The sequence below is a fragment of the Sciurus vulgaris genome (assembly GCF_902686455.1).
Source record: "Sciurus vulgaris genome assembly, chromosome: 5".
Taxonomy (NCBI): domain Eukaryota; kingdom Metazoa; phylum Chordata; class Mammalia; order Rodentia; family Sciuridae; genus Sciurus; species Sciurus vulgaris.
Window position 1 is genome coordinate 172,849,361 of NC_136465.1, and position 25,414 is coordinate 172,874,774.

The 25,414-nt window shown below is 39.5% G+C and overlaps 1 protein-coding gene and 1 pseudogene across 2 annotated transcripts in view; both read left to right on the forward strand.

Annotated features, from left to right (window-relative positions):
• Positions 1–25,414, forward strand: part of TNRC6B (trinucleotide repeat containing adaptor 6B) — a 255,936-nt gene that overhangs the window by 26,921 nt on the left and 203,601 nt on the right.
• On the forward strand, positions 1,132–2,577 carry LOC306662000 (calcium and integrin-binding family member 2-like; annotated as a pseudogene). The gene has a single exon. The product of its transcript is annotated as a calcium and integrin-binding family member 2-like (transcript).

Genomic DNA, 25,414 nt, shown 5'->3' on the forward strand with positions numbered 1-25,414 from the left:
ACAAAAACTGTTGGAGAAAGAACAACTAAGGAGCTTAAAACTTTAAACAATTCCTAGAGTTCACATCTCTACCCAAAGAGGCATTGGTACCAAAGAGACATTGGGTTTCAAATGTCTGAGTGCAGCCTTCTCTGAATACCTCAGGCATTTAGTAGAGACCCTAGAAGAGTCAGGCCTTGTCAAGTCTCATGTTACTTATTTTTTCATGGCCCCAAGCAGAAGTTGAGACGTCAGTCAGTTCCCAGCACAGACTCCCTGTGAGGGAGAGGAGTCTAGGATTAGCACCGGTTGTACTCTACAGGTGATCATGTTGCAACTCAGAGAAGTTGGCAAGGTGGGTAGTTTAGCACTATACAGTTAATATGTGGTAATTTCTAAAACCCATTCTTCCTCCACCAAATGAAGTTGTCTTTTCAGTCTGCCTAGTAGTTATGCAAGCATTTTGATGAACATAAACATCTCTTTTTAATATTTTTTTTTTAGTTATAGGTGGACACAATACCTTTATTTATTTATTTTTATATGTGCTGAGGATCGAAACCAGTGCCTCACACATGCCAGGTGAGCACTCCACCACTGAGCTACCATCCCAGCCTAAACATAAATGTCTTTGAGAACTAAGGGAAATATAAAATAGTTTCAATTCCTGGCCTTACTGAACTCAATCAAGAGGTTAGACCAAGGAAATAATTCCAACAGGAATCTAGGTCACTACGTTAGATGTTCTATTTCCAGTCTGTTAAAAAAGTAGCATGAATTGGGGTGTAGCTCGGTGGCAAGTGTTTGCCTAGCAAACAAGGACCTGGGTTAAATTCCTAGCATTAAAAATAAAAAGAAAGGAAAAAAGGAAAAGAATGTTCTGCTGTCCTTGAAATCATTATTTTTGTGACATTCCAATTAGAAAGCCAGTTAGTAAAATAGTGTGGCCCAAAATCAGTATAGGAGCAAGAAGTTATGGTGTGTTGCTGTGCAGTTGGTTGACTGTGGGTCACAATAATGTACTATACACTTGAAAAAGGTCGAAGGAAGGACTTTGAAAAGTTTTTCCATAAAGAAATAATGACGATAGGTGCCTCTGGCCCCAGCTAACCACCTCCTGGCGAGCCACGGGGTGGGGTGGCAGGTCCCGCGGTGTGGCTAGGAAGGGCCGCGGGGTGCCGGGCTCCGGGCTCTGGAGGCCGCTGATGGGAGGAGGCGCCCTCGCGGGTGAGCATCGGCGCCGCAGCCACCTTGGGGAACAAGAAGACCATCTTCACCAAGAGCAGCTGACAACTACCAGAACTGCACCTTCTTCAATAAGAAGGACATCCTCAAACTCCGTGCACGATTCTACGAACTGGCCCCCAACCTCGTCCCCATGAACTACAGGAAGAGTCCCATTGTCCATGTGCCTTTGAGCCTCATCATCCAGATGCCTGAGCTGGGGGAGAATCCCTTCAAGGAAAGGATCAGTGGAGGCTTTTTCTGAGGATGGCGAAGAGAACCTCACCTATGGATATGTTTTCCGTGCTCTGTGAGTCAACTCCCCGAGAGCTCAAGGCAAACTACACCTTTAAGATCTATGACTTCAACACTGACAACTTCATCTGAAAAGAGGACCTGGAGCTGACACTGGCCCGGCTCACCAAGTCAGATCTGGATGAGGATGAGGTGGTGCTCGTGTGTGACAAGGTCATTGAGGAAGCTGACCTAGATGGCGATGGCAGGCTGGGCTTTGCTGACTTTGAGGACGTGATTACCAAGGCTCCTGATTTCCTCAGCACTTTCCACATCCTGATCTGAGGACACTGCTGAGGCTGCAGGACCTGGAAGCCCACCACCCAGTTCTGCTGCCTATACAGGTGTGGCTGCCTGCTTCCCAGGAAAAGAGCTGCAGCCTCTGGGGTTTATTTACACCCATGAACATTTCCTGTGGCCCTTTCAGCAAAAAAAAAAATCTTAACCAGAGAAGAAGAATGTGAGGAGTAGGACCCTTTCCAGGGCTCCTTTTGTTCCGGTCCCAGGACCCACAGCCCCTGAGCAGAACCTCCTGTCCACCCCATGCCTAGTCCTCTCCCCGTCCAGCCCTGGAAAGGTAAGGAAGAAAATCTAACAGGAAGTGGTGGAGTCTGATTTGTCCATGTGCTGGACAGACACCCCAGTCACCCAGGGCAAATACAAAAAAAAGTTGGGGTTTTAACGAGCTATGCAGTCTTCTTCCAAAATCCAAGGCTGAGCTGTGCCCCACTCTGGCATGTTCCTCTTCCCCCCTCTCCCCAATGTGAAGCTGTGTGAGTAGTTGGTCCAAAGGGTTCTGTCCCTGTCTGTCCCTGGGTTTGAACACCACCCCATCCAGCCTCCCCAATGACATGGAACCCTCACTGGTGTGTGTTGTCCACAGATTTGTGAACGCCTAGTAGTAAAACACTCCTGTGTCCCACACACAAAAAAAAAAAAAAAAAAAGAAAGAAAGAAAAGAAAAAGAAAATGATGACTATTGGGGAAGGAATGATATAGGCTTGCCTGATTTAAACATTATACCATATATAAGGGCCCTGGATCTGGGTCTGATTTCCAATACTGCAAAAAATAATTAATGAGCTAATTAATTAAAAAATAAAATACAAATTGTACAATGCATATGTGTGTGGAAATCACATGGTACCCCACTAATTATTTACAATGTTTATATTTTTGTTTGTTGTTTGTTTTTTGCAGTGCTAGGGATTAAACTCAGGGACTTACACATGCTAGGCAAGTGTTTTACCACTGAGCTACATCTCCAGTCCTTGTTTAAATTTTATTTTGAAACAGTCTCACTAAATTGCTCAGGCTGGCCTCAAACTAAAGATTCTCTTTCCTCGACCTCCCATGGAGCTGGAATTACAGGCGTGCACCACTGTTGCTGGCAGTAGACTTCATTTCTAATGATCACTATATTTCATCATATGAGCATATAATAATTTGGAATTTTATTGGTATCAACACCTTCATAATGAATATGTTTTGTACATTTATGTTCGCACCCAACTATAGTTGTTTTACTAGCTAAATTTCTGTAAGAAAATTTGCTGGGTTACAGGATATATGTGCGTTTTTAAAGACTTTAAAGATACACATTGTGGAACTGAAGTTTAGATTCAGTAGTGGAAACTTCTTTCATGAAGCATCCACACTTCTTCACTACTTGAAGACTTTTCATTGAGATACTTTTTCAGTGTCTTAATAAAAATTATTTGTAATCACTGATTACTATTAAAAGCAGTGTCTGGTTTTTATCTTTTTTATTGATGTCTATAATGGTGGGAATTATTGTCACATATTCGTACATGCATACAACAGAACAATATAATTTGACCAATATAATGTCTGTTTTTCATGAGAACTTGTTAAACAAAGGTTTCTCAGCCTGGAAGCCACGGTGTGCTTCTTGGGTATGGGAGGTTCTGGGGAACTGCAAGGTATGGGAACAGTGCCTCAGCCAGTGCGTCCAATCTTTTAGCAGAGTGAACTTGATGACCTGTAGGTTGGGAAGCAAGCCCAACATTACTTTGAAGTCTCCAGGTTAGCTCATAAATTCCTGTAGCATCTGTGTTCTACTCTAAAATATTACTTTGTTTTTGAAAGAATTATTATAATGTTATTATTTATATTTAATCCCAAATGTAAATGGATCTGATTTTCTTGTATAATATAAAAGAGAGGGTCTGACATGTTTTTGCTTTTCACATGGTTAATCTCTTGTTCCTGTGGCATTTATTGAATGATTTTTTCCACTGACTTGAGATGCCACCTTTATTATACAACAAATTCCATTAGTAGAACACATAGATGTATTTTTTGGTTCTGCTTGGTTATATATTCCTGAGTGAGGGCCATACTATTTTAATAACTGGTTCTGAAGCACTTTTGGTAAATATTTAATCTTATTATGCCACTGTCCTATTTAAACACTCAGCATTAAATCCAAATTTCCTACAGTAACATGCAATGACAATTGAAGATTACATCTTTACCCAGCTGCCAACCCCATCTCTTGCCACTGCATGTAATCCAGTCCCCCAAACCTGGCCAAATTCAGCTGCAGACTCTTGCAGTCCCATGTCCTTGCAATGGCCATTCCTTTATGCAAGTCATTCCCTTGCTTCTCTTAATGTGGTTATCTGTCCTTCAGATCTAGTGTAGGCTCATATCTTCTCTGAAACCTTCCCAGGTTTCCCAGAGCCAGGCTGCAAAGAATCCTGGCACAGTGGTATTCATTGCTCTCAGTTTTAAAAAATAAAACTGATATTCTTTCAAGTATCCTGAGTAGATGACCTTCTTTAAGTGCCTGCATGGGTTTTTGTTTTGTTTTCACATGCTGTTTCTTCAGACTGCACTGCCTGGCAGTTTCCTGCTTCAACTTCAGGCTCAGCTCAGGTGTCTCCTCACTAGAGTTCCTAGCTTACTTCATTCACTTTATGTGAGCCTCTGTCTTAACAGTTTCCACAATGTTCTACAGCATAGTGTTTACCTGGAAATACAGATGTTTCATGGCTTGACTTTGGAATTAAATAACCTGTGACTCAACCTGACGTTTTTACTTTCCAGCTTCATGACCTGCAAACAATATTTAATGTTTCTAAGCCTCAATTTTCTTAGGTGCAAAATGGGAATAATAATTTTTTCCATATGGGGTTACTGTGAGAACTAAGTGAGACAGTACCTCTGAAATGTGTAGCTTTGTATCCAGCCCATAGGTGACCCTTGGTAAGAATGACCTATGATTATATCTGCCTCTACTAGATTTTGCCCAAGACTTTCTTTTATTTATCTCTGAAACTCAACCCTTCTTTCAGAGCCTGGCAGGGAATAGACTGATGAATAAATTACCAGCTGTCCTTGGAGCTTCTCTGTTCCTGCTTCACTTCTTTCAGGTGCCATCCTTCTCTTCAGTCATTCTTAACTTTCCTTCTCATTCAGAGCAAAACCGAAAACAATTACTGAGTGTTTATCATGGCAGGTAGTGTGCAAGGCTCTAGGTGGGTAAAGATAAAGCTCTATCCCTCGCAGCTTACAGTGTGACAGGGAACTTGTTAAAGCAAAAACAAAAATAAAAATCTTTGGGCTCACTCTCCTCTTTGCTGGACTTTTGTGTACGTTTGTAAATTAAAAAAAAAAAAGTAAATGAATGAAACATATTATAAGATGTTATGTCAAGAAAGTGAATAAAGCCAGTCAATGTTAGGAAGCTATCAGGGAAGACCTGAGAGTTTACATTCAAGCTGCAACTGGAAATTGAGAAGGAGCCAGCCAGTAGAGAAGGTGTTTCTGACAGAGGGAGTAGCATATTCCAGGCTATGGGGGAGGCTTAGCTTAGTCAAGAAACTTCAAGGTCAGTGTGACTACAGAGGAGTGAGGAAGGGTGGGACAGGTAAGCCGAGTTCTGTCACTCAAGATCTGGAAGACCAAGAAAAGGGGCTCATAGGTAGGTATAGTTACCGTGTATAGTTGCCAAAGACTTTTTTTTTTTTTTTTTTTTTTTTTTGGTGCTGGGGATTGAACTCGGGCCTCTGAGCAGTGCTCTGCTATTGAACTACATTCCAGTTTGTTGAAGACTTTTAAGCTGAGAGTAATCCGATTTACATTTTTAAAGGTATGTATCTAAAAGATGGGGAAAATTCAGAAGCTAGAACTGGTAGGCCAGTTGGGAAGCTATTGGGATAGTTTAGGGAAAGTGATGATAATAGCAAGAGAGAGGGAGAGAAATGAACACATTCAAGATATAATTTGGGGATAGACTCAGTGGGACTTGCTGATGGATTAGAAGTATGGGAGAGGAGGAAGGGATAGGAATCAAGATTTCTGACTTGAAAGCTGTATATTGTTATTTACTGAGATTTTCTTAAACAGAATGTTTTGGGAAAAAGTCAAGATTTAAAATTTGGTTATATTAAATCTAGATGTTTTAAGGCACCCAAGTGGAAATGTCAAATAAATAATTGTAGAAAACTGGAATTCCAAGGAAATTTTCCAGATACAGATGCAAATATGCAAGTTTTCACTGTATATAAGGATAGTAATTGAAAGCATGGGAGTGAATGATGTCATTTGAGAGAGTAATGGAAAGGGGGCTTGGAACTAAGTTCTGAATTGCTGTTAACATTTAGAGATGAGGTCAGAGAAGGGTACAGAAGTAAGAGAAATCAAAAACAGAAAGAAAATCAGGAGAGTGAAGTACCTTGGCAACCCCTGAATCCCCAGCCAATGTCTAGAACAGTGCCTGGCTAGGGCTGTTGTTCAGTAGTTATTGGTTGAACGAAATCAAAAGAAGAGAATTTAAAGAAGGGAGCAATTCACAGAATCTAGTGCTGCTGAGAGGCCCAGTAGGATGAGGGCATGAACTATTCTTTGGATTGGCAACATGGATATTGCTGGTGATGGAGACAGAAGTCTTGTCAGAATGCATTGAACAGAGCGTGCATGGGAGGTGGGAAAATGCAGACAGCAGATTTTTAACACTTTGACAGTTTGGCTGTGAAGGGAGCAGAGAAATGGAGTGATAGCTAAAGGGGGATATGGGGCCTAAGAATTTTGTGTTTTTTCAAAGGGGAAGTACTTGAGATTAAATGTATGCAGATGGGAATGATCCAGAAGAGAGTGAGTAATAATGGAGGGAAAAGAGGGACTAATTGCAAAGTTGGAGTTGATGAGTAGAAGGAAGGGAATGCTATCAGGAGCATAAGTTTTCTTCAAAAGGAGGACAGTCACCACTTCTGTCAAAATAGGGGAAAGATGGGGGCTGGGGAGATAGCTCAGTCGGTAGAGTGCTTGCCTTGTAAGCACAAGGCTCTGGGTTGGATTCCCAGCACCCGGAAAAAAAAAAAAAAAAAAAAAAAAGGGAGAAAGAAGGAAAGGTAGCTGGTTTATATAGCTGGTCCTGAGTAGAAGACATAGCACTGGTTGCATTGTAGCTTTTAAGTTCTCAGTGAAGAGTCAGAGACATTGGCTAAAAAGCTGGGAAGAGTGGCAGAGGAAGGGGAAGTGGGTAAGAAATAGCCTTCTGGGAGAATGGGGAATTGGAAAGCCTGCTTGTTAGAGAAACAGTAAGACTGCCAGTTAAAGGTGAGTGCTGATTAGTGACCTCGAATTCACAGTGAACTTGCCAAGTTGAGTGCTTTATCATCACTGTTCTTGGCATGGAGAAAGCAGTTTCTTGAGTCTAGGGTTGTGGCATTTGAGAAGAGGGAACCTTGGAAGAGAATTAAGGGTTCTTGCAAGGAAGTGATTATAATGCTTAACTGTGAAATCTAAGCTAAAGAAAGAAATTGTCAGGAAAGAGAATATGGGATCAAGGAATAGAAGGTCTCATGGCAATTACAAAGTTATTTTCATGGGGCGTTTGCCAGTGTACTACAAAAGCCAAACAATGGGTTGAGTTTGGAGGTCATGGATTGAGTTTGGTGTGACATTGAGCATGAGGCTGAGGCACAGTGAAGGAAAACAACTTTGGAGCCAGACAGTTTCCAAACTGTGAGGCCAGGGTATTTGACTCCATTACCCATTTGAGTGTTAAAGATATGTTGAGTGTGATGACTAATTGTGCCAGAGAGTTTAACATTGAGTCAGATGTGCTCAAATATCAGAAGGTGATAAGTGTTCTGCAAAGAATTAAAGTTGAGTTCTGGGATAGAAAGGGGATAAATGACTTCTTCAGACTGGTTGGTCAGGAAAGGCCTCTCCAAAGAGATGATATCTATGCTGAGATCTGAATGATAAGGTGACAGGAAGGCAAGAACAATCCAGGTAGAGAGAACAGCTAATGCAGAGGCCTGCTCTTGTAGTGCAAGAAAGGAGGCCATTAAGACTGGAGCTTACTGGGCCAAGAAAGGGAAGAAATGAGGTTTGAGTGCAGCAGAAGCTAGATGATGAAGGGTTTGGAAAGTCAAGGTCAGGAATTTGGTGCTTATATGGGATTCTAAGTGCTACAGAGTGGTAGGCAGCCTCCCACATAACGTAGTCGGTCCTTGCCCCCTGGTTGTCATGCCTTTATGTCATCCTCTCTCAGGCTGAACGGGGCTGACCTGTGTACCCCAGGGATGTCACATGACTTTTTGTGTACTAAGTCATAAGCGACACTGCAGCTTCCCTCAAAGTGAGTCTGAGGGATAGAATCAGAAGTGTCATGCTGTGAGGACTTCATGGAGCCTGCAGAAATGCTCACAGTGGAAAGGAGCTGAAGCGTCCACCCAGCAACCACGAATTGTTAGCTGAGTGCAGCCTCTTAAACACTCCATTTGTAAACATTGGGGAGTATGTTTCTAAAGGCAAGGACTCTCGCTGAAGCAGAAGCACAACACAATTATTATATCTAAAATCAATTCCTATCACAAAACAGTGTTCTGATTAGGCTCCAAAAAAAGGAATCAACATAGTACTGGTTAATACTGCCTAAACAATTTTTCATCCATAGGTTCCTCTCATTTCTTACCCTCAATTTATTTTGAAAATAGACTGCATCATTTGTCCTGTGGTTTCTCACATTCTGGATTTTGCTAATCGCATCCCTGTAGAACATTTTATATGTTCCTGCACCTTGAAAATCATATAAGCTGGTTGTCAATATTTTGAGGTTTAATCTAATTCAGGTTCTTTTTGTTTGGCAACAATATTTTCTAGGAGGTGCTGTATTTAGAGGCACACAGCCAATCGTCTTACCTTACTATGATGTTTCAGGCCAATGGAGAGCAGTCCTGAGACATGTTTACTAACTAGTATTTAAGAAATGGTGATCTTCTGTTTCTGTCATTTGTTTTCACTTATTAGCTACAAAAGCTTTCTCTTATAACTCAGGTTAATCTGAGTTATACTTCATTTAGAAAGGCAGGTTAAATACTTTGTTCTTTCCCTTTATTTCTTATTTTCAAGATAATAAATTGCAGCAGCTCAGGAGGCTGAGGCAGGAGGATCAAAAGTTTAAAGCCAACCTCAGCAACTAGTGAGACCCTAAGCAACTTAATGAGACCCTGTCTCAAAATAAAAAATTAAAAGGGCTGGGGGTGTGGCTCAGTGGTTAAATACCCCTGGGTTCTATCCCTGATACCAAATATAATAATAATAATAATAATTATCATTAATAATAATATAATTATTATTATCATTATTATTGTTATTATTTGACTTCCTAGCATCCTCCAAAGGAGACCATCATCAGGCATTTTTAAAAAATTGTGGATTCATGGATTATAATGTATTTTGTAGATGTGAATCTATTATACTAGTCATTTTTATTAATGCTCAGATTACCCCATTCTTGACTAGTGGGAGGGTCCTCTTCAGGTTGTCTTCTGAAGACTTTTGGTAACAACTCTTTACTATTTTTTTGTACTAGGAATGAACCCAAGGACAATTTACCACTGAATTTTTTTTTTTTTTTTTTTTTTTTTTTTTTGAGATAGAGTCTCACTAAGTTTCCTAGGGTCTCGCTAAGTTGCTGAGACTGGCTTTGAACTTGCATCCTTCTGTCTTAGCCTCTCAAATAGCTGGGATTATAGACGTGTGCCACCATGCCTGGCGCATCCTTGGTTTTCGTCATTATGAGTTATCTAGGCTCATCTTGTGCATTTTCTGTCCCAGTTCTCAACCAACCATTTCTTCAAGTAGATCTGGTTCCTTTCAGCAGGAAAGGATATATGGAGGTACATTTTGGATGCTTGGGTGTGTATAGCTGACCTTTTAAAAGGTGCTGTATTATGCAGTTTTTTTCACTGTGACAAATATCCGAGATAATCTATAAGAAGAAAAGGATTATTTTGGCTTGCAGGTTTGTTGTAATTTGGTAATGGGGTTTGAACTAAGGGTTGCTTTACCCCTGACCTACATCCCTAATCCTTTAATTTTTTTTTATTTTGAGATAGGGCCTTGCTAAATTGCTGAGGCTGGCCTTGAACTTGCCAGCTTCCTGCCTCAGCCTCCTGAGTCTCTGGGACTACAGACCTGCGCCACTGCACCCAGCTTGGCTTGCAGTTTTGGATTTCAGTCCACAGGCAGTTGGCCTCATTGCTTCTGGACCAGCAAACAGGCAGCAAGCACAGCATGGTGGGGGCACGTGTCAGAGCATAGCTACTTACTTTGTGGCCAGAGAGCAAAAGAGAAAGGAGGAGCTGGGATCCCATTATCCCCTTCAAGGACACACCCCAGTGACCTAAAGACCTCTCATTAGGCTGTCTCTTAAAGGTTCCACTACCTTCCAATAGCACTGAAGGATAGGAACCAATCCTTTAACACATACACCTTCAGGGGACACTTATCCAAACCATAACAGGTGCTTATTAGAATCTCTGTAGAATTCAAGCCAGGTGTGGTGGAGCACACCTGTAATTCCAGCTACTTGAGAGGCTGAGGCAGGAGATTTATTTTTTTAATTTTTTTACAGACTGCATTTTGATTCATTGTACACAAATGGGGTACAACATTTCGTTTCTGTGATTGTACACGATGTAGATTCATACCATTCGTGTAATCATACATGTACATAGGGTAATGATGTCTGTCTCATTCCATGATTTTTCATACCTTCCTCTCTCATTTCCTTCTACATAATCTAAAGTTCCTCTATTCTTCTCTCACTACCCCCATTACCCCCGTTATATATCATCCTCCACTTATCAGGGAAAACATTCAGCCTTTGGTTTTTGGGATTGGCTTATTTCACTTAGCATGATATTCTCCAATTCCATCCATTTATTTGCAAATGAAAGGCAGGAGATTAAAAGTTCAAAGCCAGCCTCAGCAATTTAGTGAGGCCCTAAACAATTTAGTGAGACCCTGTTTCAAAATAAAAAGTAAAAAGGGCTGGGGATGTAACTCAGTGGCAGAATGCTCCTGGGTTAGATCCCAGTACCAAAAAAAAAAAAAAAAAAAATCTGTGTAGAATTCAAAAATATTTTTTTTTCCTTTTTCTTTCATTTCTTTCTTTCTTCTTGGGGGGTTTTTATTGGGTGGTACTAGGGATTGAATCCAGGGCACTGTACCACTGAGCCACATCCCCAACCTCTACCTCCCACCCACCCCCACTTGTTTGTTTCTTAAGTTTTGAGACGGAGTCTAAGTTGCCTAGGCTGGTCTTGAACTTGGAATCTTCCTGCCTCAGACTCCTGAGTCATTGGGATTATAGGTGTACACCACCATGCCTGACTTTCTTTCTTTCTTTTTAATATTTTTTGTAGGTGGATACCATAATTTAATTTATTTATATGTGGAGTTGAGAATTGAACCCAGTGCCTCACATATGCTAGGCAAGCACTCTACCACTGAGCCACAATTCTAGCCCCTCCTTTTTCTTCTCTCTCTTTTTTTCTTTCTTTCTTTCTTTCTTTCTTTCTTTCTTTCTTTCTTTCTTTCTTTCTTTCTTTTTCTTTCTTTCTTTCTTTCCTTCTTTCTTTCTTCCTTTCTTTTTTAAAAAATATTTTCAGTGTAAATGGGCATAATACCTTTATTTTATTTATTTCTTAAATGGTCTGAGGATTGAACCCAGTGCCTCACATGTGCCAGGCAAGCACTCTACCACTGAGCTACAACCCCAGCTCCCTCCTTTTTCTTAATCTGTGAAATATGTAGTATTTTCATTTGTTAATTTGTAGGGAAATTAAGGCTATTGAAAAAAAATGAAATTTTAGCTCTTGTTAAACCACAACTCCTGATATCGAGAGATCGCTGAAATAAAAAGGACGTATGGAGCTGTTACTGATGGTAACTAGTAAAAGACCACCTCTTGGGACAAGTTTCTGCAACTAGCATCAGCAGGACTAAGTAGCAGTTGGAAATATGTCCATGGAGCCAGAGCCAAGAGCTTTGATTTTTATGATGAAAATTTGGGAAGGAAGGCAAATACCACTTACATCAAATCTACATTGGCTCCAAGCAAAAGACATGAGATTCTGTGAGTTAGGGAAAGCTTTGGGATAGGGAGAAGTCATTGTGGCTTCTGGTTGGTTGGGGTCAACTGTCCAGAAAATTTATATATAATAGGACTCAGGACTGGGGTGGAATCTAAGTCAAGATTTCAGAATGCATTCAGAAATGTGGACCAGTTTCCATGCAGCCCCCCACAGCTGTAAACTGATTAACTTCCCTTATTACTTCTCCCTCATCCTTCTGCCCTTAATATTAAATTCAGGAGAGCACAGTACTGGTATGATGCCTGCTTAGCATATGCAAGTAAAGAGAGATACTCATAAGCTTTTCATATTTCCAGCTACATAAGAACCAGTGTTTAAAGGTAATCATTATAGCATTTACTTGCTGTATTTCCTACCTCTCTTTTTATTTCTAGGTTCATTCTCCCTACAGACCCCCCTCCACAGTCACATGTTGTCTTCTTGGCATTTTTGGCAGGGCACCGTATTTTGTTTGGACATTTTTTGCTTTGTCATACTCCCCTCAGTTTGTGCTGTGTCACAAGTGAAAAATCTTAGTTTTGCGATAGACATGAGAAATATGTTTCTAGATATTTTGATCACAAAAACAAATGTACAGATGGAAAAACAATTAGAATGATTATATAAATTATAAATCAAGTTAGGAATGGAATATTGCTCTCTTATAGGAAGTCTGGAATATAGATTTTTTTTTTCTTGTGTCTTATAACTTGATCCTTCTCTCTCCCAGTATTCAGAATCTAGTTTAGTAGTTTTATACATAAAGTATTAAGCCTGTAATTCTCTCACTTATTCAACAAACTGAGCATTTCCTCTATATCAGGCATGTTACTGGGAACAGGGGATAAAGAAAAAACAAAACATATGCCACACTGACCATCACAGACTTCATTTAGTGGAAGAAAGACTGTTAAGTAATCCTATAACTACATATGTCACCCACACTCTGATTAATGCCTTTTGTGGGGTTGGGGGTGGGAGCTCAGGGAACTATAAAAGGGATTAACTGGGGGATCTAACTTGGTTTGAGAGACCAGGGAAGGTGACCACTTTGAGAAAGTAACATTTATAGCAAAGGTTTGGAGGAGTAGTGGGGAGTTGGCCTCATGGAAATTTGGGGCAAGAGCCTCAAACACAGGGACCAGCTTGTTTGAAGGTGCTGAGGGAGAAAATTGCTTGAAGCCTCTGAGGAAGTAGAAAGAGCTGGAGTGGTGGAGACAGGAGAGGGAGGCAGGGTAGAAGAGAGGAACTGGAGGTGTAGACAGGATTGTGCAGGGTGCGCACCACCTCAATCCCGCTAAAGCTCCAGAACCACAGCCACTCAACCCATTCAACCCTAGGTGACCCAGACTTGAAGGGCCAGCGCTCCACATAACACTTTCCAGGACCCCTTGGTCCTTTTCCTGGGAGAAGCTGGGAACTCTTGAGTTCAGCTTCTCTCCTGTACTTCTGGAAGGTTCTTTTTTTTTTTTTTTAATATATTTTTTTAGTTGTAGATGGACACAATATTTTTATTTTTATGTGGCTCTGAGGATCTAACCTTGTTCTTTACAGGTGCGGGGCAAGTGCTCTACCACTGAACTACAGCCCCAGCCCTGGAAGTTTGTTTTAAAGAAAAAAATGGTTTAAAAATTATTCCTGCTTTTATTGTACCTAAGAGTGAAAGAGGCTTTTATTATAAATAGAATTATTCTGGGCTGACCTTCAGAAGCATTTTCTCCTAGCAAGCACTCATATGTAGTTGTACCTCTGAAAGACTTTCATGTTTCCTGATCCTCATAGCACTCTTATAAGGTGTATATTTATTATTTTTCTTATAATCTAAAAGAGGGGACTAGAGTTCTGGAATATTAGGTGATTCTCAGGTCAGCTAAAAAGTGGTGATCAGCAGCTGCACCCCAGGTCTTCTGATTCAGCCAGTGGTCTTTGTGCTCTACTCCTCCATTGCTGTGAATGCAAGGGTTTCTCACATATTTAAAACTCAGTGTCTGCAGTTTATGTTTTCATAGAAGTGTGAACAATTCTTAACTATGAGAGAGGGAAGAAGGAATTAGAGTAGAGGGAACAGGAATAGAAAATAGACTGCTTTAGATTTAGCTTATTTGAAGGTTTGATTTCATCTAATTATTAAATAATTATAAGACAAGGTTAATTTTTTTCCTAAAAAGTAATCCTTAAAAATTGAAGGACTGGGGAACCTGGTGTGGTGGTGCACACCTGTAATCCCAGCTACTCAGGAGACTGAGGCAGGAGGATCTCAAATTTCAGGCCATTCTGGAACAACTTAGTGAGACTCTGTCTCAGATTAAAAAAATAAAAAGAACTACAGGTGTAGCTCAGTTATAGAGCATTCCTGTGTTAAATCCCTGGCACTGCAAGTAATAATAGTAGACTATGACAAGAGTCACATCTAAAGAACTCAAGCTGAAGAAACTCAAAGGAACTGAAGAAACTGAGTGGAGGGTTGGAACTTCAAGGCCAACGTTGACAACTTAAAAAAAAAAAAAGGGCTGGGGATATAGCTTAATGGTACAGTGCCCCTAGGTTCAACATTCCCTAGTACTAGAAATAAATAAATGAATAAATAAGTAAATATTTTTTAAAACTCCCTTTAGATAATTGGTTCATTAATGGATCTGGGACTTGAATTCATACTATCTATGTAGCATGAAAAACTCAGGCTGATAATTTAATTTCGCTTGATCTTGGATTAGTTAGTGCCTTTAGAAACCTACTAGAGCAACACAAGTCTTTTCAGGAGAAAACATATTTTACTTAGCACTCAAAGAAGCCCTACAAATAAAAATTTAAGTACAGGGCTGGGGAGATAGCTCAGTTGGTAGAGCGCTTGCCTTGCAAGCACAAGGCCCTGGGTTCGATCCCCAACACCACCAAAAAAAAAAAAAAAAAAATTTAAGAACAAAAGCCCACAATGAAAAATCACAAAACACCTAAGAAAAGCCACAATGAGTGAGTCAGCAGAAACAACAAAAATAATAAAATTTGAAAGACTCCAATATTATAATTATTGAAAACTGAACCTAAAATAAGTATATGTAATAATTTCAAAGAAATAAAAAACAGATGTCGAAGGTATAATGAGGCAAATGAGATTGTTAGGTAAAACAAGACCAGAAATCCTGTATGTCAGAGCTGTGTTTTTATTCTAATATGTGCCACTATAGAGGTAATGTACATATATTTCGAAACATGCTATACATCATAAATACATATATAACTTTTGTCAATTTAAAATGTGAGAAAAAAGAACCATTTTAGAAATAAAGAACATCATTATTGAACTTAGGTAACAAGTTAAACAGTAAATCAGACACAGATAAAGAGACTTAATGAACCAAAAGATAAAGAAGTCATTCATATGAAATCCAGAACATGGGAGGTTTGAAGAAGGTCTAACATAACATTTAATCAGAATTCTAGAAGGAGATACTGGAAAAATTGGGGGAGCTTGGTGTGGTGGAGCACACCTGTAATCTCAACTACTCAGGAGGTTGAGGAGGGAAGTTTGAAAATTCGAGGCCAGCCTGAGTGGCTTAACAAGACTTTGTCTCAATAGAATTTTAAAAAGCACTGGAATGTAGCCCAGAGGTAGGGCACTTGCTTGGCATGTGCAAGGCTCTGGGTTCAGTTCCTAGTACCACAAAAAGAAAGGTAGAACTGGGAGAGAGGCAGTATTTGAAAAGATTTTCCAAAATTGATGGAAGACCTGAATTCTCTGAATCAGGAAGCTTAAATAGGATGAAAAAGGAGAAATGTCACCCAGATTCACTGGCCTAATGTAAGCTCTTACTACAGACTGCTTTCAAATGCCAACTGATGGGTGATTTCTCAGCAATAGTGGAAGTCCCAAGACTGAATGCTATTATCAAAGTGCTAGGAGAAAAATCACCATCTTTCAAGAATGAGGGCAAAATAATTTCGAAATATAAAACCGTGTTTATTATGAATGGATGGAGTGTTTTTTGAACTTTAGTTAGAACACAACATTTATAAGCTTAAGTTTTGGAGTCAATTTGAGTGCTACTACTTATGACTATTTTATTTAACTTCTCTGATTCAGTTTATTTATAAAATGGAATTACAGTAGTACCTACCTGAGGAATATTTTGATAAGTCGGTGAGTCATTGCATGTAAGACACTGTGATTGGTTCATGGGATGCATTTAGTAACTGTTAGAGATTACTGTTGCCATATTTAACTGATTATATGGTGCCATCAATCACAAGACAAACCTTTATTTAATGCTCCACTAAAAAAGAATGCTGCCAGTTAATTAACGGTGTAAAGTGGCATTAATTGTAAAACATCTCTCGACTTCAGAGATATCAAGATATTTTAAAAAGTGCATCTCAAAATTGATGAACTAACAACATTTTGGTGGCAAATACTCTTCAAACCCAGGAGAAAATATATGAAATACATGAAAAATACAACAAAAGTAAATGGTGTGAAGAATAACTTGATGGAAGTGTTCTGAAGCTAAATATTAAATGTGTGATACCTGTGGCTAGAGAATTTTTGGTAGAAGCAATTGAAGATTTAAAACAGCTATTTTACTTATATTTGTTTCAGAAGTGAATGTGAACTACAGCTGAACTGCCCTTGAATTGGATTAAAATTTCTCAGTGGCTGTTACTTAACAAAAAGTGTCTTTAACATCACATTGGTAGGAACTAGCTTGTGGAAAGGCCAGATGTTCAATGTAGAATATGTTGGATAAGACAGAAATTTAATATGCAGCCTGAATAGCCTTCTGCAGGTGCTTTTTCAAATGTTTTCAGGTTTATTTTCCACTCAGTTTTGATTACCACTTCCTTGTAGCTTCAAGGAGATTTTTGCTAATTTCACATGAACTTGGATGTTTATGTTTTAGTTGGTCTTATTGCTGATGATACTGCAGTATGCTTATATATGAGTATATAAGCATCAACACTCTTTCCAAACATTTTGATTTGATTAGATCATCTCGAATATTACTGAACTGCTAGCTAGAGAGTTGTCATTTAATGAAATCACTCATTCCAGAAGTCATTATATGACCACAAAAGAAGATGACCACTCATTTAGTTGGTAGGAAATATTTTTGTTCTTTAGATTATTACAGTAGCCTTACAACTCTTCTCTCTACTTTCATGTTTTTATCAATGAGGAATAAATTAAGTAACATGTATGGACTAACTTTGTTTTATCCAAATAGAGCTTTATTTTTCTCTTGCACAACAGAAAACTGAGAAATAAATAGTTCAAGGCAGATACAGTCACTCCACAGTGTTGTTTAATGTCTCTGATTCCTTTGATCCATCCTTAGTTGTGCTTCTCCTAATGGTGGCAAAGTGATTTCTCTGCTTCCCTGTCACCACCACCATACCTCCCAGACAAGGCACAAAAGATGTGCCTCTTCTAATGTGTGTCACTGGCCAGAGTTGTGACATGTGGCCACCTCTATCTAAGAAGGATTGGGAAATGTAGCTTTCTAGCCAAGTACAAGGTTACCACTAACTGAAACTAGATTCCAGTAGGAATTTAGGCAACTGCCAGTTTTCCATGTGCCCACTTATATGATGTCTGCTTCTTGACATACATGCTTCATTCATTTAGCAAACATTTAATGAGTACCTACTCTGTGTGAATACAGGCCACTGTGAATATAAAGATGAGTAAGGTGCCCAATTTGATAGGGGAGATAGACACTGACATGAAGATGACCAGTACTTTAAACCCCATGTTCCAGGCAGATGTGATTGACAATTACAGTGGTTCACCTGTGTTGTCCTGCAATAGCTAGTCTTCTGACTCAAGCCTAGCCCTTCCATGCAGTACATCCCTCTGCATCCTCCGTACCCTCAATCCCAGGTGAGTGTATTTTACCTAGTTGATCTTCTTAGAAACATATAAATATGATTATGGTGCCAGTTTGAGTAGTCACTGTCTGCTGTGTTGAACACATTGTTATTGGTGATAAATGGTCAGCCTCTAAATGCCTTTTGTGCCTTGCCTGGGAGGTATGGTGGTGTTGAGAGGGAAGCAGAGAAATCATGACCAAAATTATATGAGATTTCACATTCTAGATCTTTGGCCATAGGGAACTACTGGAATGGCAGTCATCTAAGAATTCTGTGAGGACAGTTATCAGCCAATGAACACTTGAGAAACACTGCTTATTATGGGATGATCCAAGCACAGCATTATGAGCCTAGACAATACTCATAGCATTATGAGCATAGTGTATTTTTTGAAAGCATCTAAATTTCTTAGAGAGTTTTTACTATTTGAATCCTGGGTCACACTTGCACTCACATACAGGTGGTGTGATGTTGGGATACCTTGACTACTTGAGTGAGTTTGAACTTCCAAGATGGATAATGGGACTTGATCGGTATATTGTTCAAATATTCGGTGGGCCTCCCCACCCCCTTACCATTATACCTCAGCCAGAGAGATTAGAAAACTATTCATGTTTATTATCCAGTAAGCATAATGTTAGGGTTAGGTTTTGGTTTTTAGTAGTGGGGTTGTATTGATTAACTTGGCATGTGAACTTATTTTCCCATGAAAGCAGTTAATAGAGAAGAAACACATTGATTTTTTTTGAGCAGCTCTGTTCAACACTGTTCTGAAAAGAACAAGTTGAATGTGGTGTCATGTGCTCCTTTACAACAAAAGCCCTCATAATGACAGAAAGGGTTATCAGAGGTGACAATTAGAGTACGTATGGTACCAGGCTTTAGGAAGGACATAACAGAGGAGAGGAACAGAGACCTCTTCCTAACCTGCCTGTCAGGGAAATTGACCCTAGCGATGGTGGGTGTCAGATGGCATAGCTGGACCATCCCTGTGTCTGAATGGGGAGTTTGGACTATATTCTCTGCCGACGTGGGAAGCTTTGGAACGTTTTAAATAAAGGAAGTGGCATGATCAGATTTATTTTTTATTTTAAGAGAATTTATGCTCTTTGTAAAGTACTTGAAGTTTATAAAGTACAAAATAGAATATTATTCTATTCCACTTCTTAAAGATAATCTGCTTTTAAAACTTTTTTGTGTCTCACCAGACATTCCTGCATCCTTTCTTTACAGTTACTATATTATATATTGTCAGCATTATGTATGTTCATATAGTGTACATAGTGTACAATGTTATGTATATATACTAATAAAGAGTTAAACTATACATAGTGTTTTAGATAGTTCCTTTTTTGTTTTATTTTTGCAATACTTTGGGGTAGGGGATTGAACCCAAGGCCTTGCACAGTCTAGGGAAGCCCTCTACCCATCCCACCCCAAATTTGTGATACCTGTGCCTCCTCGGTAGCTGGGATTGAAGGAGTGTGCCACCTCACCCAGCTACAATGGCTCTTTGATTTTAGTCTTACAAGATATTGTGCACATCTTCCATGTTACTTTTGCTTCCTCCTTTTTAATTACTGTGTAATATTCTATTATTTCTATTACCAGTTCCTAGTGATTGACATTAAAGTTGTTATCAGTTCAGGATTACAAATAATATACTAGTGGATGCACTTAATATCTTTACACAAATATATTCTTGTTTAAAACTTTTGAGTTTTGGCCATTCTTTCCTGTAAAATATGAAGAATTAAGGTATCAAAGAAATACCTATTTTAAGTTTTGGTAGATGTCATATTATGCTGTAGAAACTCGTTAGGAGAGGAAGGAATGGGCCAAGATGTGAAGAGAATTTGGGGACCTGCTGACAATTTCTACCACAATTTTCCCCCAGTCTTTAACCCAGCCTGTCAAAAAGAATTCTTCTCCACCTGCTTTCCAAATGTTGTATCTCACCATCAGTATATGATAGTGCTTCCGACTCCACACCTTTATATATCAGTTTTAATCTTTATCAGTTCACCAGATGATCAAAAATACTAAATTTTTAAAACATTATTAAAAGATTATATTTTTGTTTCATTTTGTTTTTTGAGATTGGTTTTTGCTGTGTTATCCAAGCTGACCTCAAACTTCTGGGCTCAAACAATCCTCCTGCCTCAGCCTTCAAAGAAGCTGGGACTATAGGTGTGTACCACCATTACCAGCTTTAGCTTTTTTGTAGTAAAATTTATTAATTTCTTTTATGCCTTTGGAGTGAAATTATCCTGCTTTGAACACATCTCAGCAATTCAAGATAATAAAAAATTTTACTCATAATTTCACTGCTTTTTTTTTAATTGGTTGGTTGATTGTGATTCTGGGGATTGAGCGCATGAGCACTCATCACTGAACTACATCTCCAACCCTTTTTATTTTTTATTTTGTGACATGGTCTTGCTAAGTGACTGAGGCCAGCCTTGAATTTATCATCCTTTTTATCTCAGACTCCAGAGTAACTGGGATTCAGGTGTGCACTCCTGTAATGGTTTTTAAATTGAATTGTTTGGTTTACCTTAAATTTTATTTTGGTATATACAGTGGATTTGTGAAGTTAGGAAATGTAGCTTCCCACTCTGCACTCCCACAGTGATTAGCCAGTTATTCCAGACCATTTGTTGAATACTTTTCTTTTTTTCTTTTTTTTTTTCAAGTCATAACCAGTTTTCTTGCAAAAGGAGCCTGTACACATTTATCAATTCTAGTACCTTAATAACTACCCAACAAGTCATTAACATACAGAAACATGCATCATGAGAAGCAAGAAATATCACCCATCCCTTCTGCATATTAGCAACTTGTCACTCCTGAGCAACAGTGCTCACATCACTGAGGTCTGCGAAGAGACGCTTTTCGCATTCATCCTGAGTGAAAAGATGGAATGACTTAAGTACAAATGCAACATACTAGAATTTCTTACGAAACAAAGTCACAAATTAAACCAAAGTATTTTATAGAATTTACTACAGACCGCCATAAAAACTGCCTTCACTTAAGCTCTCTCTTCCCATATCTGGCGAGCCAACTGAATGTCTTTGGGCATGATGGTGACTCAGCATGGATGGCACACAGATTAGTATCTTCAGATAAATCCACCAGGGACGCTTCACTAGCCTCCTGCAGGGCGCCAACGGCTGCACTCTGAAACCTCCAGTCGGTTTTGAAATCCTGGGCGATCTCTCTCACCGACCTCTGGAAAGGCAACTTCTGGATGAGAAGCTTGTTAATTTCTGGTACGGAGGGATCTCTCCAAGCGCCACAGTTCCGGGCCTGTAGCTATGAGGTTTCTTCACCGCACCAGTAGAGGGGGCGCTTTTCCTGGCAGCCTTGGTGGCCATCTGTTTGTGAGGGCAGGTGGGGAGGCTTTCCCACTGGTGGTCATAAGAGCAGTCTGCTTGGTTCAGGCCATCTTCTCTTATCCAACGCAGAAGTCTTAAACCACTTCTCTGAGCTGCTGCCCAGTGAAGACCTGCAGCCGCCGAGCAAAAGAACAATGCTACTCCAATGAATGACCAAACCGCTCTGCGCTCCCTTATCTTTTCTTAATTTCCCACATATGGTACAGTTTTTTCCCTAATCATAAAATCAACAGGGGGGAAGGACAATTGAACCTAAGTAATGTGGGGGTTGGTGATATCAGAAGTGATATAACAGGGCTGGGGTTGTGGCTCAGTGGTAGAGTACTTGCCTAGCATGTGTGAGGCACTGGATTCAATTCTCAGCACCACATATAAATAAATAAAATAAAGGTCCATCAACAACTAAAAAAATATTTTTTAAAAAAATTGAATAACAGCCAGACATAGTGGCACATCCCAGCAGCTCGGGAGACAGAGGCAGGAGGATCACAGGTTTGAAGCCGGCCTCAACAACTTAGCAAGGCCCTAAGCAACTCAGCGAGACCCTAGCTCTAAATAAAAATTTTAAAAAGGGCTGGGGATGTTGCTCAGTGATTAAGTGCCCCTAGGTTCAATCCCTGGGACCAAAATAAATAAATAAATAAATAAATAAATAAATAAATAAAGGGAATTTGGAGACAGGTTTGGAGAAGGGTTCTTTTTTTGACAGGGTATGTTAGTGATTGAGGAGACATCAGCAGATTCCCAGATTCTCTTCAGACTTGGCCCATTCCTTCCTCTTCTACTTGAAGATAAACCAGTCATTTTCAAACTTTAACCTACATCAGAATCACCTGGAAGAATTATTCATCAATGCAGAGTTCCTGGTTCCATTTGTCTGAGGTAAGGTCTTGAGAATGTTCCTGTTTGCTAGGATCTCAGCTGATACTATTAATGCTGGTCTGGGGGCCACACTTTGAGAACATTGCTTTAGATCAAGTCCTCTTCACTCACCTCCTGGATTATCCCAGTGGCCACTAGTTTAGCTTCTTTTTCTAGCTTTTCTGTCCTTTAATACTTTCTGACACAAATTGGGACTTTAATGGTGAGAGTAGTGACAAGAGAGGAATAAAACTGAAAGACATTTCAAAAGAAGGATTAATGGGCTTTGGAGACTGAGTAGATGTGAAGGACAAAGGGCAGGAAGCAAAAGAGGCATTTTTTTTTAAACGCTGACCTCAGATTTACTCTTTCCGAATCACTTCTTTCATCATATTTCCCAGTCCAAAAATTTGACATAAATTTAAACTGAGATTTATTTGAATAAAATACATCTGACAATTGACACCTAACCAATATAGTTTCTTTTGTTTTGTCTAAGTCAAATCTCATTATGACAAATGACTTTGCAAGTAGATCTCTGCATTACCAAATACTTTATGCCCGAGCCAGTGACCTACTTTAAGCGTATCCAATTTAACAATTCCAGTTCAGCAAACTAATTTGGCAGCATTTTAGGACTTGCAGAATTTAATCTGAAGTACTATAGTACATTTGTATAAAAGAACTATCCATTTCTAAGGGTTAGTTTAAGTCCTATTTAGAAAAGAAATGATACTTATTTAGAAATCTTGTTTATTGTGTGTATTGTCATTTTTCTGATCTCGTTTTACATTATACTTTTAGTATTTATCATTCTCTTATTCTTGCTGGTGGGACAAAAAAAAAAAAAAAAAACGGGGGGGGAACATTATGCCGAATATCCATGTGTGCAATTATGCCTTTTAAAAATTAATTTTTTTCTATTCTTGTGTTTGTGATTATAAATACCTACGAGGCGAGTGTGTGTGTAGGTAGGATGCAGTAAACAGATGACCAGGAAAGCTTGTTTCATCACCCTTTACTGCTCCTAGGTTGGAAAATGAATATAGAGAAGGCAGCTTAGTATTTTTTTGAGGTGAGGGGGAGGTCATTTTGTGGAAGTTCTTTTCTCTTTCTAATGTTGAGGATTGAGCCCAGGGGCACTCTACCACTGAGTAATACAGCAGCCCTTTTTATTTTCTACCTTGAGACGGGTCTCTCTAAGTTGCTGAGGCTGGCCTTGAACTTGTGATCCTCCTGCCTCAGCCTCCCAAGTTGCTGTGATTACAGGTGTGGGCTAATGTGCCTAATTAGAATGAGAAACTTTCTATAAAACAGTTGGTCTGACCTCTTTAAAAGTCGATATCATTTAAGAAAGAGGAGGGGGACTGACTGTAGGGGGCTGTTTCAGATGGAAAGAAGCAAAAGAGAGTCAGATGCAGTATGTGAGACTCAAGGGCTTCTGGCTTCTATATTTCTTCAATTTTTGTTTGTTTATTTTTATGATACTGGGGACTGAACCTAGTGGTGCTTTACCAACTGAGCTACATTCCCAATCCTTTTTTATTTTTTATTTTGAGACAGGGTTTCTCTGAGTTGTTCAGGCTGTCCTCCTGTCTTAACCTCCCAAGTAGCTGAGACTGCAGGTATGCACCACCACACCTGGCTGCAGTTTATTTCCAAAAGTTGGCTTCTTCTTGTGCGTTTTTCTTAAGTGACTTGGTCTCACATGTGTGGGTGAGATTTTAAAGATAATCAGACTAATAGCTGACTGTAAAAGAGTGCAAATATTTTCATTTAAAAAACCCCAACTTCACTGAGGTATAATTTGCATACCATACAATCCACCCACTTTAGGTGTACAATTAAAACAGTTTTAATAAATTTACACAGTTGTATGATTGTTATCACAACTCAGCGTTTCCCCTTGTCCATTTGCTGTCAGTTCCCTTTCCCACTCCCCACCCTAGTTGACCCCCTAACTTACTTTCTGTCTCTAGATTTGCCTTTTCTGGACATTTCATATAAATAAAATCATTTCACTGAGCATGTTTTTGAGGTTCATCTATTTTGTAATGTATATCAGTAGTAGCTAGTTCCTTTTCATTGCTGAGTAGTTTTCATGCACTGGGTGTACGTACCCTAGTACATGTACCTGGTTACCAGCTGATGGACATTTAGTTGGATTTAGTTGGTTCCCCTGCTGAGCTATGGTAGTAAAGCTGCTGTGAGCACTCATATGCACAAGTATTTGTTTTGATATTACATAAGTCATTGATAACCAAATGAGAAATGTCTGAAAGTGAGAATTGGAAAATTTCATTACAAGACTTTTTTTGGTACCGGGGATTGAACCCAGGGGTTCTTAACCACTAAGCCACATCCCCAGCCCTTTCTTGTATGTTATTAGAGGCAGTCTTGCTGAGTTGCTTCGGGGCTTGCTAAGTGACTGAGGCTGGCTTTAAACTCGTGATCCTCCTGCTTCAGCTTCCCAAGCTGCTGGCATTACAGGTGTGTACCACGAAGTCCAGCTAGAAGATATTTTTAACTAAAAAAAAAAAAAAAAATCTTATCAGATAACAATTTTCCATTATGTTAACTGTGTATTACCTCTCTAAACTTGCAACCCAACAGTAATCCTGTTGTTTTAATGAGACAGTAAAACCTTATACAGTAGAGCTTCATACATGAAAACATTTTCATAGTCATATTTTGATAGTTTGATAGGCATTGAAGCCTTGCAATAGCCTGGCAGCAGGTAGACAGGACAAGTCTCACCTTCATTTGTTGCTGCCTGGAGCGGGCATGCAGCATTGTCAGGGAGGAATCCCGTCAAGACTGCTTACCACAGGATGGGGAAGCACCTGAATGCTGCTCCTGTGTGCTAGAGGTCCAGGTTTGAAGTCAGCTTGTTCATCCTTGAGCATCCACTACGTGCCAGGCTCTGTGTCATGCAATGGAGGATTGAGATTTGAAAGATTTAGTCCCCTCTCCCGGAATGAACTGTCTGTAGAACCTATGTACAAGAACCTAAGCTATGTAATATCGGGCCATGGAAACCGAGAGAAGTAGCTAATGGGGTGGGGATGGAGAACAGTGAGAAGGTTATTTGAGTGTATTGATGATAATAAGAATTAGTACTGACCAAGCGCTTCCTCTGTCCAGGCACATTTCAAGCACTTATGTTTACCCATTTGGTTTTCACTGCAACCTCTTGACGCTGGTAGTGTTTTTATTATGTTCTACAGATGAGAAAACGGTAAAACTAAAGTGAGCACCTTGATCAAGGTCACATAACTAACAAATGACAGATCTGGAATTTGGACCAGGCAGTCTGACTCTGGAGTCTGTCTCCTGAAAAGGTTTCTCTCAGGAGAGACATCTCAGCAGCATTTTGACTGATAGTTTGCA